We start from the raw sequence: 14,947 nt of genomic DNA, 5'->3' as shown, positions 1-14,947 counted from the left end.
TGATCAGGGTTTTATGCTGCCGATTCCGATACAGATCATCCATGAGTAAGATTGACTGACAATTAATTGTATACATAATAACATTTTAATTTATTTATGATGAGTGTTATTGGCTAGGGTCACCGTTACTCAATGTTTGTGTTGTCATGACATGAATTGTCATGTTGCCGCCGAGCAGCGATTGTTTTTTGTGATCGGATTTGACAGGTATTTATCGGCATAAGCCGAGCACATGTTTTTTATGGAAATCGGATGATACTAATTGGTGGCCGATCACCAATTATCTTATCGTTATCACCAAATTAACTGCGATAAACGAGGGATTACTGTTGTCCGGTTTTAAGGGCCTATTGCAAAAACGCTACTCAAAGATCCTCTACTGTATATCTCAAAAAAGGAGCACTGCTGTTTCTAAGGACCTACTGTAAACATGCTACTCAAAGATCCTCTATTTGACAGTCGTGCTCGGCTGTTTTTCACAACCTACTGCAATCCTACAGAGCCTGGTGGCCCAAACACCAACGTGATACTTCATCACACTTTCCCCCTGTGGGCTGTGCTTTAATTACCAACCGTGGTGGGAACACGCTAACAATCCAGCTACATCCAACGCACGTCCATCACCAACCACCGCGGTTTGCAAGCATGCACTAGCTGAGCGCAACTGTACACGGCATAAATGTAAACAGCAGTCTATTTTTTATTCTTCGTAGTGACCATGAAAAACAACTGTCGTGGAATGTTCCCCTCGGAGGTTACAAGCGTCTCATTACCGCATTGGGCTCAATATAGCGCAGGATATTCCTTATGGAAAAGATGGTGGAAATAGAAGGTGCCAAATTCAGCCTGAAGAATGGTTTTATTTTAGAACTGCTGCATATAGAAGGGGATTTGGGAAAATGCCACCATGTTGTTTCCTTATTTAGAAAGTTGCAATTTCAAGCAAATGTCTTATCTTAACCACTTGTACATTCAATAATGCTCACGGGGAGTCTTACAAATTCAGAACACATGATGCAGGAAACTTGAATGTTGCTGTTGGCTAGTAGGTGCACAAACAGGCCGTGCCACCCAGAAACCTTATACTCGGGGTTGTCATGGCAACACAACAACGAAGGACATGGGACTGGGGAGTTTCATGTGATGACATAGTGGTTTGCATTTGAGGTTGTCACAAATCGTCACTTTCTACTGATCGATCAGAGCGAGGGTAAACAGTTTTGACTCTAGATGCAAATCCCAAGCAGAAGGTGCAAAGAAGGATTTGTGTATGTGTGTTCTGGATTTAGCTGTTTACTCTAGAAGTGGGGGAAAGTGGGTCATGTTTTAATGCTTGGGACAGCTTTTTTTCATCATTAGGTAGCTATCTTACGTATTGTCGTTAAAGTGTACAGACTTTGCCTGTTGTTGGATCTCTGTTATGGCAACTGACGTTCAGACAAAGAATACACAAAAGGGCACACAAGCAGTACAGTGTCTGAATGATACTGAAAGATGAACATACATCATGATTTCCTGACAATTTAATTTGTAAGGAGCAAAGCAACAGGTTAATAACGGCATGGCGGCTGTGTTTCACACAATAAAACCGTCTGCAGCTCTTTAACACCAGCTGGGAGAATTATTTCAAGAACTTTATGAGATGCCATTGAGGTGTAAAATGCAAACACACAAAAAAGGATTGGTGACTTATAAATAATGCAATACCAGAACCATAAACACCTGTGATGTTCTACCACCAAGTCTAGAGGGTTTTGTAACAAAACAGCATATTCAAGTTTATGTTTGGGAGGTCTTTGTTGGACCGCCATCATTGTTGCCTTGCTCTGCACGGTTCCCACTTGTGGTCACAGTGCAGTTTGGTGCCGGAGTCCCCCCGCTTGATCTTTCTGAAAATGACCTTGTGGCTTCACGCAACATGACAAGCAGGGCCAAAGACAACAGTCAGACTGCAGCTGTGTCAAAATTCAGACATGGATGGAGGGAGAATAGGAAAACATTCTGGTGAAATTTGGAGAATTGTAGGAACTTTGTGGGAACAGCTTAGGGAAGGCCCTTTGCACAAAGCAAGGTCCATAAAGGCATGATTGGATAAGTTTGGCAAGACCTGTCAAACCTTAAATAATCACATTTGGGATGTACTAAAACAGAGAGCCAGCGCATCATTGACATTTGACCTCATGAATGGAACAAAAAAATCCCACAAACCCACTCCAAAATCTTGCAGAAAGTTTTTGATTTGTTGGATTGTGTAATAAACAAAAAAAACAACAACTCTGTAAGCAACTGACAGAATCTCTGCAAGAAGTTTACTAACGGAGCCAGCCTTGTGTGTGATGCATCTGCAGCTGTGAATATGTGTGTGTAGTTCAGAGAAAGGGACAGAGGGAGAAGAAAAGAGAAAGTCTTGCTGGGGGAGGGATTAGGCTTGATTCAGAGGTGGCTTTTCAAGACTCCTGGCGGGTGTAAAGATCTAATCTGGACACGCTGCATCTGGCCTCCGCGAGGTATGGCTTACTGTAACAAAAGGTTGGCTAATGAGGGACTGCTCCTCGCTATGTGCCCACACCACTGCACACTCATAAAGACCCTCCTTCACACAGTTCCACAGGGGGGTTCCATCGGGTGCAAATCCTACCATCAACTAGCAGGCAGACAGCTTGTCTTGCACTTATAAGGGATGCACTAGAGTGCATTCAACTTGTGTCAAAAACAGACAAGTGACTTTGTCTAAGAGGTCAGCTACTCAGTTATAATTTCATCATATACACCAAGGGGGAGGGTGCAGAATCTGGAGGAAAGCGGTCCAAGGAAAGAGTGAATCAGAGAATTTGCTTGGAAACATCATAAAACAATGAAGAAAACTATGGAAGATTGGAGTCGACAAAGGTGTAGCATTCCCTGATAAGTTGAACACTCTCACTACATGAGAAATATCCGCAACACAAAACTGGTCGTTGCACACTTCTTCTGTGAAGAGGACTATGTCGCCAGCTGTGTTTTCATCCTACTCAAACATGACTCATGATCCAAAAACTCCACAACGCTATCAGTTCAACTCTCCGTGCCTCCTGTCCACGACGTATTCCTGAACCGATGTGTCACGTCTATTCAACTGCGGCAAAAAATCATGGTTTGCTGTGGAGACCAGATGAGCTGCACGGTGAAGAAACACGCCACAGGGAAAAAAATTAACTAAGGGGATTTCCTTCAAGTTGGAGCTGAAGAGGGTTTGGGTTGGATCCTCACCCAAAAGAGTCCAGAGGAACAGGAGGTGAAGGAGGGGGTTGCATGACCTAGCTCACACTTTCAAGATTCCCAAGTGAAGGAGCTCTGCCTGATGTGGACAATTGTCTGGAGACGACCTCTGACATTTCCAGACAAATGCCTCTGCCAATCAAGCATTCAGTAGCCACCTCATTCACTTCTAAGCAGCTGCTCTCAAAACAAAAAAAAACATGTTTGCAGCTCCTCAGTAGTCCATGCTGTGGGATGCCACTTTGTTTAGGAGTGGTAAGATTGTCAAAAACCACTAACTGCACTCCATTACAATGCAGCTCTACCATGGTCCATATGTCTCTAAAGCAGTAAAACACCTGAAAAACATCAATGGAAGACAATTTGTGAAGCCAGAGGTCACTAATGTGTCACTGAGAAGAGGACCAAGCCCATCCAAGCATACTTTAATGGACCACCCTACATTAGATTCCATCCGCAAGAGTAACCACCCATGTCTGGAATCTCAGACCCATCAGAAATATGCAGACCAACATTCATGATGAGGGCTGCTATAGACTCCTAACATCCTGAATGTAAACTTGGGCTCTGAAAGACCCCATTGATGAACTATGACACGAGTGTTAGCTAACAGGAGCTTCACAAAGAGCCTGTATAAGGGCGATGTAAGACGATCTTGGAAATCCAGCGGTTGGTGTTTGAGGTAGGACAACTGTAAACTCATTTTTGGTGAATACCTGCACCACCGAGCCTGACATATAAACACTCTAGAGGACACACAGGCCATGACTGATAATGGAAGCAATTCATCACTAAATAAACATTGGTGTTAAACAGTGGAGCAGGCTTTATGATGCAAACAACTTCATAAAGAAAAGTACACTAGGTGAACAGGTGACATGTGAGCTGCCTATTATGCAAAGGTGACATTTTAATGATGTATATATAAGTAATATGTGTCCCGAAATCCTGAATGTGAGAAAAATCTATCATCTCTGTCTATTACAGTGTACAGTATATTTAAAGGTAGATAAAGTACACTCATACACCCTTCTAGTATACTATTGTGAGGCCTCTGAGACTTCTTTAAAATTGTTGAAAAATACTATATTTTGGGACCTGTAGGACAGAACCAAATCATCTCTCACATTCAACTCAGCTCTGTGAAATATTCACAGCTCACCATTTAAAATTCAAATACTGCTGTAGCGATGATCCCCTGTATCTAAAAATACATAGTGCAACGTGACGGAACTTAAAATATTCATATTGGTATGAGTGCTTTGGCCCATGTCTGGCATTCTCGCGTTTACATTTATCACGTGCACGAACTGATAGCAACATGCGCTGACAACATTTCAGCAAAAGCAGCAGCTGTACAGTATATTCTCATGACAGCTTTTTGGTTGTCACACATCTACTTCATGAGAATCGGGTTGCAACCATCAACCTGGGACGGATTGAGTCCTGATAATATATCTGGTAAGAGACTGATCCTAAATTGATCCTGAAATTTCTCTGCAGCGGCACTCCCTTCGTCACACCTGTTATTTACACAGTGGGTTCGGAAAATTGGAACTGCCTCATCCAGTCTTTAACTTTTCCTTCCAAAAGGTGCGCCTTCCCCCCTTTTACAGGCGCCCATTACTTCTTTACCAGTTGAGCAGTTAAGACATTGACATGTAGGACCATGAATTTGGTGAGATAATGCTACAACTCTATGTATAGCCCACGCAAGCCCAATGTTGATGACTGTACAATGGCAAGAACGAGCCAGTGTGTCTGCAGTGATGTGGCGAGTAATAAATAAAATGTCATAGCCCTGTAAAACCTAAATTTCTTCCATGGATCACAAAGCGTGGCTAACGCAGACAGCTGCAATGAATGGGACTGCTGATTTTTGGACCCTGGTGCTGATGATGTCACATTTCTGTTAGGGAATGTCAGATTTCATTCTAGACATTAGCCGTATTACTTCAGGGAAAGGGAAAGAAGGTGGGTCTGAGGGTTACAGGACCAGGACCTTTGGGAGGGACCATTGGGGAAGATGACTTAAAATTCTAGGAATAGAAGCTAGAATAAATAGCAAGCTATACTAAGATCCCAAGAGAGAATGGACCCAGTTGGCATATGGATAGGGCGGTTCTCCCTTGAGCAGTGGGGTTCAAATGAGCTGCCCTGACATTTATTCGGGGAGGGGCATGTGTAACCAAACAGTGACAACTTGTATTAGCTGAAGGGATAAGAATGTAGTCTTTCAGCTGAGCATTATTGTCACCCATTGGCGGGGTCTTTAAGTGAGCATGAGTCTGATAGTTCTGTGTTGATGTGCTAACTTTGCTAACAAACCTCTGTCAATTTACCTGATTGACCCAAATATAAGAGGTCCATCAATTATGCAGGTGGTCGTACGTACAAGTTTCGTTCTCGCGGGAAGAAGGCAGCCAAAAATCCATCAGACTGTGAACTATGGTATTGCTACTGTGAATGATAATACATGTAATATGGATTGGAACTGCACATTAAGTGCTTTACGCACACTATAAACCTTGCAATCGTGGTTTGTCTGACAGCAGCCTCTTTTGATTTTTCAATAAAGAGATTGTTGATCGACCACCTTGTCATTGTTACAAACTACAGGTAGACTTTACACTGCGATGTTTGTCCTTAATGATGGCCACAAGAGTCAAGCCATTGAGAAAAGGGCAGCCAATACTGTATTGAGCACATTGTGTATTCTTCCATAGCGTCCCACTCTGTGACTAGTCTTGAGCGATTCTCGTGATTACTGATCAAAATTAAGTAATTATGGGAGCGCGTACGTAACCACGGAATACCGTAACACGGAACGCCGTAAACCGAGGACCACCTGTTTTTTCACTAGTCTGTAAGGTAGTAATCAAGAAATGACAAAAATAAATGACAAAAGTATTTCAACTTTTGTTTGGAAGCCATTGTGGCTTCTATGGCTGACTCACTGATTAGGTCATTTTAGCATGCTTCATTGATAGCTCTTCTTCTTTAGCCAACACAGGTTAAGACTGAATAAAAAGTGATTTCTGACAAGTCATGCACCCCTTTGTATCATTTTACTACGTAACTATCAATTCACATCATTCAGGCTTCTCTGTTACTGTAAGAAGGAGAAAGGTCTGCTGGGGTTTGACGTTGGACCGTCCAGATTGACAGACAGATGGCTTCACAATGCCATTGACAGGGGGTTGGGGGGAGTGTCTATGTGTGCCATGTAGGAGGGGGAGACGTCACAGGTTGTTGGTGGGGCTGAGCTAGAGCAACCGATTAAGCATTAAATCTGTTTCTAATCTGTTGGCGGGAGAGTCGATGTTTTCTACTCTGGCTACCCACATTTAATAACCAGCGGCGATAAACACGCCACGACCACACATGGATACAATGAGCTTTCCCTGGCAAGTTAAAGGAATTAGGTTGCAAGGTTAGGGTGAAAGGTGAAGGGTTAGGTGTGAGTGAGTGAGTAGCTGAAGACAAGACACTTAACTGACACCTGGCGAGCAGGTGGACACATGCTGTGCATTTTATCTTCATTTTCCCACTACCACCTGGGCACCCGCAGTAACTTACATGTGTTTTAAAAATCATACTCTCTGGAAGCCAGTTGAGAACATTTTTCTTCCTGGCCGTAAATGTCTCTCTCAATTTAATGCAGGATTACATCGTAGTAAAAAGGCTTCCTGCCCTTAACCTGTCAGATGATTTAGCCAGGGTTGAGAGCTAAAGCAGTGAAAATAACGTCACAGCAATCTAAAGTATGCAGCTTGTCTCTGAGGAAGCTGTTCACCTACCAGCGTGTTACATAAGCAACACCAGTTAAGAGGTCTCGGAGGTCAGCCGCACAGGGCAAAAGGTCGTGATTAAATGGCTAGAGGAAGCGTAATGACACACTGACAACATAACAGGCAGTGGGATAAATATAGAGCTCATTAGTTCAGCAAGGCTAAAATCGGTACTGACAAACCAAGAGCACAGACGAAACAGGTGAGGGCGGGGTAGCCCGGCTGGTCCCACAGCGATCACCTGTAGGGGTGGCCAGCACCTCCACTGGAGGGTACGACCACTCTAATCCTGTTAGCAAAGCAGAGATCAGTGGCTAAACTAAGCAAACTGCACTCAGTCAATCCCATTGACAGAAATGTTCCACGCTGGCATCGGGGGGAGGGTCACGACTCACTCTCTGCTACCTAAATGAATAATAAGATACATGTGCACCAATTACATGATTATTACCAATGGTATCGGTGTGAATCATAGAGGTGTTACGTGTCATTTAAATAATGTTTTAATAATGTTCTAACAGCAATCCCCGAGGGTCGGTTTATGAACACCAAACATGAGAAAAACACATCTCCCTCACTTGTTTGCACACCTTTTGATAGAAAACGATCACTCTTGAAGTTCGGGGTTTTCATCCATCTTACATCTGCGAGTGTGAGCAAAGCAGGCTTTGCTACACATCTTAAATTAAAGCTCTGCCAACTAGCCGTCAGTCAGCTATAGACAAGTTAGTTTTAAGTTTCATTGTTTTTTTTCAGCCTATAGGCTAACCTAGCATGATGCTCCTGTTAAAATGTAGCACTGAAGGACGTACACTGTGGCTATGCTAGAATTGCCAACATTTGTGTCATCCTGTCCCACTCTTTAATGTGACATTGTACGTGATACAGTATATGGCATCTATTATGCTGAACAAGTGCAGGGTTTCCCACAAATTATCGAAAAACTTTATTTTGGTCTGTAAACGCAAGACTCACTCGAGAAGTAGTGAAGTACAGTGCGCCACGGAATAATGCACTATGTAGTCAATATTGGCCGCACTTGTCTCAATCACTTGACTGTTGCAACCATCATTAAGGATAAAGATCATATTGTAATGTGTGAGGACGTTCTAAGGATGACGAGGAGGTGGTCGATCAACAATGTCTTTATTGCAAAAACAAAACAGTCGACTGTCTTCACATAGCCGTTAAAAGTGTTCATCCCAAGCAAGTAGATTTATGTTATTTTTTACAAATAAAATTCTCAATGTTCTCAGAGAGCAGCTGCTCAGGTGGATTTGGACAACTCCATCCTCGCCAGAGGTAACAACAACCACACTGCAGTCAATGTGCTTCGAGGAACAGCTCAGTTCAATTCCATTTCACTGGAAATATGCACAACTATGCCAGGCGTTTCCTGTCGCGAGGATGTGCCGTGACCTTCAGCCGGGGTGTGCACCCTGTTGAGTATTAAGCGAGCAGGCCTCAGCTGAGAGTGAAACAACGTAATGTGAGACCTCTGCAACGGTGATGACGGGAGGGAGGAAAGGGGAGATGAAGTGTCCAGTATCCAGGTAACAGTGGCAAACAATGTCAAACCAAGGCTGAACATGGAGCAATTACGAGTACAAAGCTGTATAATGACAAGGTGACCAAGAGCAGCTTGAAAACAAGTAATGAAATTACGGTGAAATGTTCATTCCGTGTGCCGTTTTGGCTCCTATGCCAGGAAGTAAAACAAAAGATTCCTTGTGGATTGATCCTTTTGTTGGCACATTAGGAGTGAATTATGAGATGAATGATGCGTGCACTCCTACATTATGAAGTTTGGTAGCGTGATAAATGCCACTTTTGTTTATTTTTATTAACGGCCCACATGTCCGAGATCAAATGGCCTCAGTGAAAACAGATGACCTTAGCTTTCAGTAAACTGCAACGAACGCCTACATTTTTTCATCGGACTGTAAAAAGCATGTCCTGTTTTGACGCTGTCCAAAAGCACACACAGCTCTTTTCAAAACACGATGGAAAATGTCAGCCAGTAAAACGCTGTAAGAGTCTGCGCCTCAGAAATAAACGAGGCGGCAGCGGTGGCAGCTTAGTAGCGTGAGGCGTCCAGCACAGGTCTCACAGGAGGAAGGTGACGCAATACGAGCCAGGGAGGGGAGGAGAAGGGCAGAAGTATGTTGACTATTACAAGCTAGAGCCCCCCACTCCACCACCACGTCCCAAGCAGTCCCGCCCAAAAGCTGAGGCCCATCTGGAGAGCCTCGTGACCCGACTGATTGAAAGCAGTTGGGTCTCTCAGTGAGATATGGACACTGGAATGTTGAGACTGTGGAAAGGCCCAGAATAAGTGCATCGAGAAGGTGTGCACATTTCAACGTTGTGCGTGTGATGGTTTGTGAGCGTGCGGCTACGTGTCTATTAGCGCCAGCAATCGATCAAGGAGTCATATTTAGATTGATTTATTGTTTTTTTAATTATTTTCCATACTCATGAAACCACATTCACTGGCTGTCATATGCATGCCAAAGCAACAGGTGACGCTGTAACCCCAAACCGTAGCGCCACAGTAGCCAAGTAGAGGCTTGAAGAAAGTCATTTCTGAAAAAGGCACTCTGGGCTTAGAAGGGCCATTTTGAGATACCTCAAAATAAATCAAGTTTTTCTGTGGCTCTACGAAGCCTGCATGGATGTTGGTACTTTAATGGGGACTGTAGACATGAAAATGGACCTATCTACAGTATGCTGCTGGTTAAGTGTAAATCAAGCAGTTTGTTTAGTTTAGCTGTAGGGGAATGAAGTGTTAGCTTTCCAACAGTGCCAAGTTTGTCACATTAGTCTTTTGTTTTCTGGTCTTCATGACAATTGCTGGTCTTGGACTTGTTAGCCTGTTTTTCAGCATTTGCAAATTTAACTGCTTGTGGTCTGAATTGTCTTCTGTTTTCCTAAGTGTTTTTGTTGAGCTTTTTAGCTGACATTGTTCTGTTTACATGGATGTGTAGCATATGTGTATTGATGTAAGCTTTACCGCTGGCACCAGGATCTGGCAGTTTTAAAAGGCTAACAAAACAAAAATATGTGTATTCATGTTGGTTGAAAGGTCTCCACCTGTGTTAATTCCTGATCTTCTCCACACCTGCCAACCCGCAGCTTTCCACCGCCCTTCCAAAACCTGAATTTTTTACTACAGAAACCCGTGGAGCGGCATTATTCTCTTGTAAATGGAAACCAGGCCAAGATCCTAATCGGTGCTGATGGAGCTTCCCGCAGATGATCTTCACTGCTGCCGTCCCAACAGGGGATGCACCGTGCGGTTTTTAATGTCGAGCTTGTGTGTTACTGCTTTAATTGAATAACGAGCCGACGAGAGATGGAGGAAAGCCCCCAAAAAAGGCACGAAAAAGGACAGAGCGGTTAAGAGTTAAGCACGATGGTTATTTGATTATAAGCTTTGTGGCTATAAGGCTGCCAGTGACACTTTCATGATCTTTTAGACAGTCCAAACAGCGACGACATCACATCGCAAAAGCATGCACGTCGCATCGTATTATGTCATCAAATGCCAATAAGCCAAATCAATATTAGCTTGCATGTGCTAATGTTTCAAAGTTTTCACTTTCCTTCTTTAGCTCTTTGGAACACAAAAACACCAGTTCACTTATGTCATTACTGTGTCCTAAAGTGGCGCTAATGTTGGCAGACACTAACACCTAGGGTGTCTTTTTGGAAAAAATCCTGAGCAATCACCATTATTTTAGTTATTTTTGTGACCCCATGCATAAAAAGCTACATTTGGCAGACAGGTCAGAGACTGAAGGACTCGGCGCAGGCTACAGCGACCACACCCGGAACCAGCTGGAAACAATAAGAACTCCTCATCTCCTCCAGCTCTGTTAGCATGTGTCACTGCACCTCCTCGACATAAGGATCTCCTTCTGGTCGACACCCTCCTCCTTTTGTTTACCACGCAATGCTCGGGCCTCAAATAAGACAGGGAGGGAGTGTCCGGTGCATTCTCCATCGCCACAATAAACACTCATCAACTCGTGAGCCACTCTCTCTGGCACAGCTTTTTATTTTTTTACTTGACAAAAATACAGCCAGGGAGGAACAGATGGATGTCATTTGTGCGCTAAAAGCTAGAAAATGGCCACGGATGTGCACACAAAAACATTTGGCACCATTTTCCACCGGTGACCTCCCTTCTTGGCGCTGTCAGATTGGTTTTCAGCTCAATTCATCACTTTTGATTAATAAATCACAGTTTTATTTGGAGGTGTAGTGACGCTCTTGAGCGCTGTTCTGCCAAAAAGACAGATAGAGAGAGGGTGTTTGTGAAGCGGCCACTTAATGCCTCTTTTACTGGGATGCCTCGAGACACAGAGAGAGGATGCCTGGAAGCTGGAAGGACAGCAGAAGGTCACAGATGTAGCGGACGGGACTCACTTAAATAATGCATGAGAATAAAGAATAAAGGGTGACTGACACACACCAGCCACGTTATGATTAATTGCAGAAGGGATTATTGTGATATTTGTCCAGAGAGAGCATCAATGGGGGGTCGGGTAGAAGAGCTGCACACTTATAGATGGCGCCATAACAATTTTCAGTTCACATGTGATCTCTTGCTCCGCCCACTAGCGAAGCTCCTCCCCATTGCACCAAAGAGAGCTGCAGCGTCTTCTCCAGTCGAGGTTCAGCAGCAACCTTCTTTTTCTCTTTCCGGGTGAGCTCATAAAATGATAAAGAGGAGTGTGCATCGAGGTGTCGCCAAAGTTACGCCCCAAGCTGCTGCCAATCAAGTGGCACCGGCCAGCATCAGCGCCTGTTTTCAGCAGCCCCTGTTCACATATGTCACAGGGATTATGTGTTGTGAAGAAGGAGGGGGATGGGAGTTTTACGGTGACAGTATGAGGTGAATCAGCATTCTGCTCACGCCGCCTTTTTCACTATATGAGCCAAACTGCTGAGGCTCAAATTTACGGCCGCCGGCAGAGTGTGTCCTGGAAGCCCCGTTGACGCAGCAGTCATATAAAAAAAAAAAAAGGATTTCTTCCTGTTCTTCTAGCCAGGGTATCAAATATGACCTACTTGCGTATAATCTATGGCTAGGTTAAAACTGCACTGCACCGTGTGTGTAAACATTAACTCGTCTCTGCAGGAGGTCGAACTGAGCTACTGCTTTTTAAAAGTTGCCAGGTATGCAGTGCCATGTCTTTGTTTTATTTGTTATTGTGCACTGATGCACTTTTTACATACACACTGTAACTCTGCACTTTTCCAATGTAATAGATGCCATATATCACATACAACAATGTAGCAATAAGGAGTGGGACGTGAGGACACAAATGTTAGCAACACCTATTCACTGAAGAAAACAAAATGGTCAAACTTACAGCTCTCACATACATCTCATACGGATAGTCGGCTGAGCTTTAATTTAAGATATGTACACACACATATTACTGTTAGAACGTCATTAAAAAGTCAATTTGCATAATAGGGAACATTTAACTCGATAGACAAGTGCACAAAACTGTACAGTCATCCCTTGTTTATCACGGTAATAAGTGAATTTCCGTGAAGTACGATTCCTTATTTATAAATATTAAGTTTAGTATTTTCATAGCTGGAGCATAGAAAACCTGTTTCTGACCTTCTAAATACCAGTTTTAACATTATTAGAGGGTTTAAGACATGAAATAACAAGCCTATAGTCACCTTTATACTCATATCATCCAATATAGTTGATACAATAACAGAAAATAAGCCATTTTAGACATAAATATGACTTGGATTAATGTGTGTTGCTATAAATATGTTCCGGTGTTTGGACACGAAGTGACGTCGGGGTTCAGAGTAGAGTTTTACTATTAATAATTATATAGTAATAATTTTGTAATAATATTATATAGTATTAATAATTATCGTAAAAATAATTCAATCCTGCAATAAAAACAGTAATATTACTGACACCTACACTGACCAGTGTAGAATACTATCACAGCATCACAGCGTCTTCTGAATGCCTTAAATGAACTAATATACCAATATGTATGTTTGTATTTTAGTTCAATTTGCCATTTTTATGCTTGAAAATCCTTAATTTACACAAAAAAAAGAGTAAAATGTGCTTACATATGCACTTTTTTTAACCAATAATAGGCCGTATTCAATCATGAACCTAAATGATTTATTAATTAATATATTTTGGAAAAAATCACGTTAAAGTGAAGCCGTAGAGTCGAAAGTGCCGAGGGACGCCTGTAGGGAGCACTGTATAAGTCAGGAGTGATGCAGAGAAGAAGGCTCAGTAAGCATTTTGGATCGAAACGGGAAATATCTGCCACATGTGCTAAGATGAGGCTCACTTAAGTTTTTATATGTCTTCTTAGGACTGTGTTGGAAGTTTTATGACACTTCTTCCTCCCCCTTCCTTTTTTTCCCCTTTGCGGTATTCACTGCCCCTGAACTGCTTTCATATGCTAATGGTTGGGGCGATTGTGCGGGCCAACAGCCTGGAATGCTTTTCCACAAAGGAGAAATGAGATGGAAGGCGAGCGCAGAGAAAGGAACAGACAAGACAGAGATCAGACAACTCAGAAGATGAGGGGATGGACCAAAAAATCCAAAAAACATGATACAAATTGACAGATATGGACATTATCTCTCCAATGAGTCTTGCATTCACAAATCAGTGAGTGGGCCCTATTGAGGGGGGCCTTTCCTACTGTGCTTGGCGTGGCCCTGTCCAACGTGAGGGTAACGGATGAGGTGACAAGTCCTCACCCAACATTCCGAGTTCAGAAGCCGGCGGACAAAGACACCATCCTTATAAACAACCTGCCACTTCGCTCCAGACAGTTTAGGGATGGACAGCAGGTGCACCGCTTAGGGTCCCCTGGGTGCCCCCGCCTGGATGCTCGGTATAATTGGTCTCCTCATGTATGAATTATTAATCCTAGTTGCTCTTTGAGGTTTTTCTGACACAAGCCTGGTTAAACCCCAAGTGTAATGTCCCTGCTCATCACAGTAAAGTGCCAAAAGCAAACTAGTTTGCCGCCTAAATGGGCAGCTGTAGGAATCAAAACAGGAAGTAAAGGCGACCAGAGCTAGGTTTGGTGCATTTTTAACCAAAAAACATGGTGTGACTACTGCAGTAGTGTTATATATGAACAACAAAGACAGGTGAATAGAGTGAGGTTCCCCAGGCTGGCCAGGTTAGCTCATAAATATGTATATATGCATAAAAGCGCTTTTGAACAAGTGTTTTTGAATGACGTTTTTAAAGTTAACAACAATACCTCATAAATACTTTCATCTGGCCGACATACTAACACAGCTGTACATTTCTTACGGGCGCCACCTCTGTTGTGCCTCCCCGGCTCCTCTCTGGTCCGCTCCCACCAGGTGTTAGCCTGTAAATATTTCATGAGTCCACCGCCACACAAAGGCTGTCTTCAGCACCTCAGACAGCCAAGTAGTTTCGCCACAAACAGAGGCCTATCAGTTGCGCACTGGAGCCAAACAATTTCCAGCACTCCCAAAATTGAATTAGGGCAGGGGCTGGGGAAGCACGGCCCGACACGGCAAATCCTTCTGTACTCCTTACATCAGGCATTCAAATGAAAAGACGGGGTTAGGCTACAATGAGATGCCTGTGTCAGTGTCCAGTGAAAAGACCCAAACAGCAAGACTGTACAGACAGTATAGGGACACCACAAAGAGCACTGTATGTGAGAGCCACATCAATATGCACCATTGCTTAGTGTACTAGTATGTATCCCCTTCCTAATGTGGAAAGACTTTGATCTTTGCACCCTGACACCGTTTGAATATGTAGTGTCGGATATGTTTAAAAAAAAAGTCACAATATAGAGATTAAACTATGCCAGAAGTGAAACATTCTTCAG

General features: G+C 43.2%; 2 protein-coding genes across 4 annotated transcripts in view; one reads left to right on the top strand and one right to left on the bottom strand.

The window, feature by feature from the left end:
* Positions 1–14,947, top strand: part of gpr158a (G protein-coupled receptor 158a) — a 126,505-nt gene that overhangs the window by 26,409 nt on the left and 85,149 nt on the right. The window lies entirely within an intron of this gene.
* Positions 1–14,947, bottom strand: part of LOC129174264 (rho GTPase-activating protein 21) — a 46,220-nt gene that overhangs the window by 21,194 nt on the left and 10,079 nt on the right. The window lies entirely within an intron of this gene.

The sequence above is a fragment of the Dunckerocampus dactyliophorus genome, chromosome 21 (genome assembly GCF_027744805.1).
Source record: "Dunckerocampus dactyliophorus isolate RoL2022-P2 chromosome 21, RoL_Ddac_1.1, whole genome shotgun sequence".
Classification (NCBI taxonomy): domain Eukaryota; kingdom Metazoa; phylum Chordata; class Actinopteri; order Syngnathiformes; family Syngnathidae; genus Dunckerocampus; species Dunckerocampus dactyliophorus.
The sequence above is the reverse complement of the archived record's forward strand: the minus strand, read 5'-3'. Positions and strand labels throughout refer to the sequence as shown.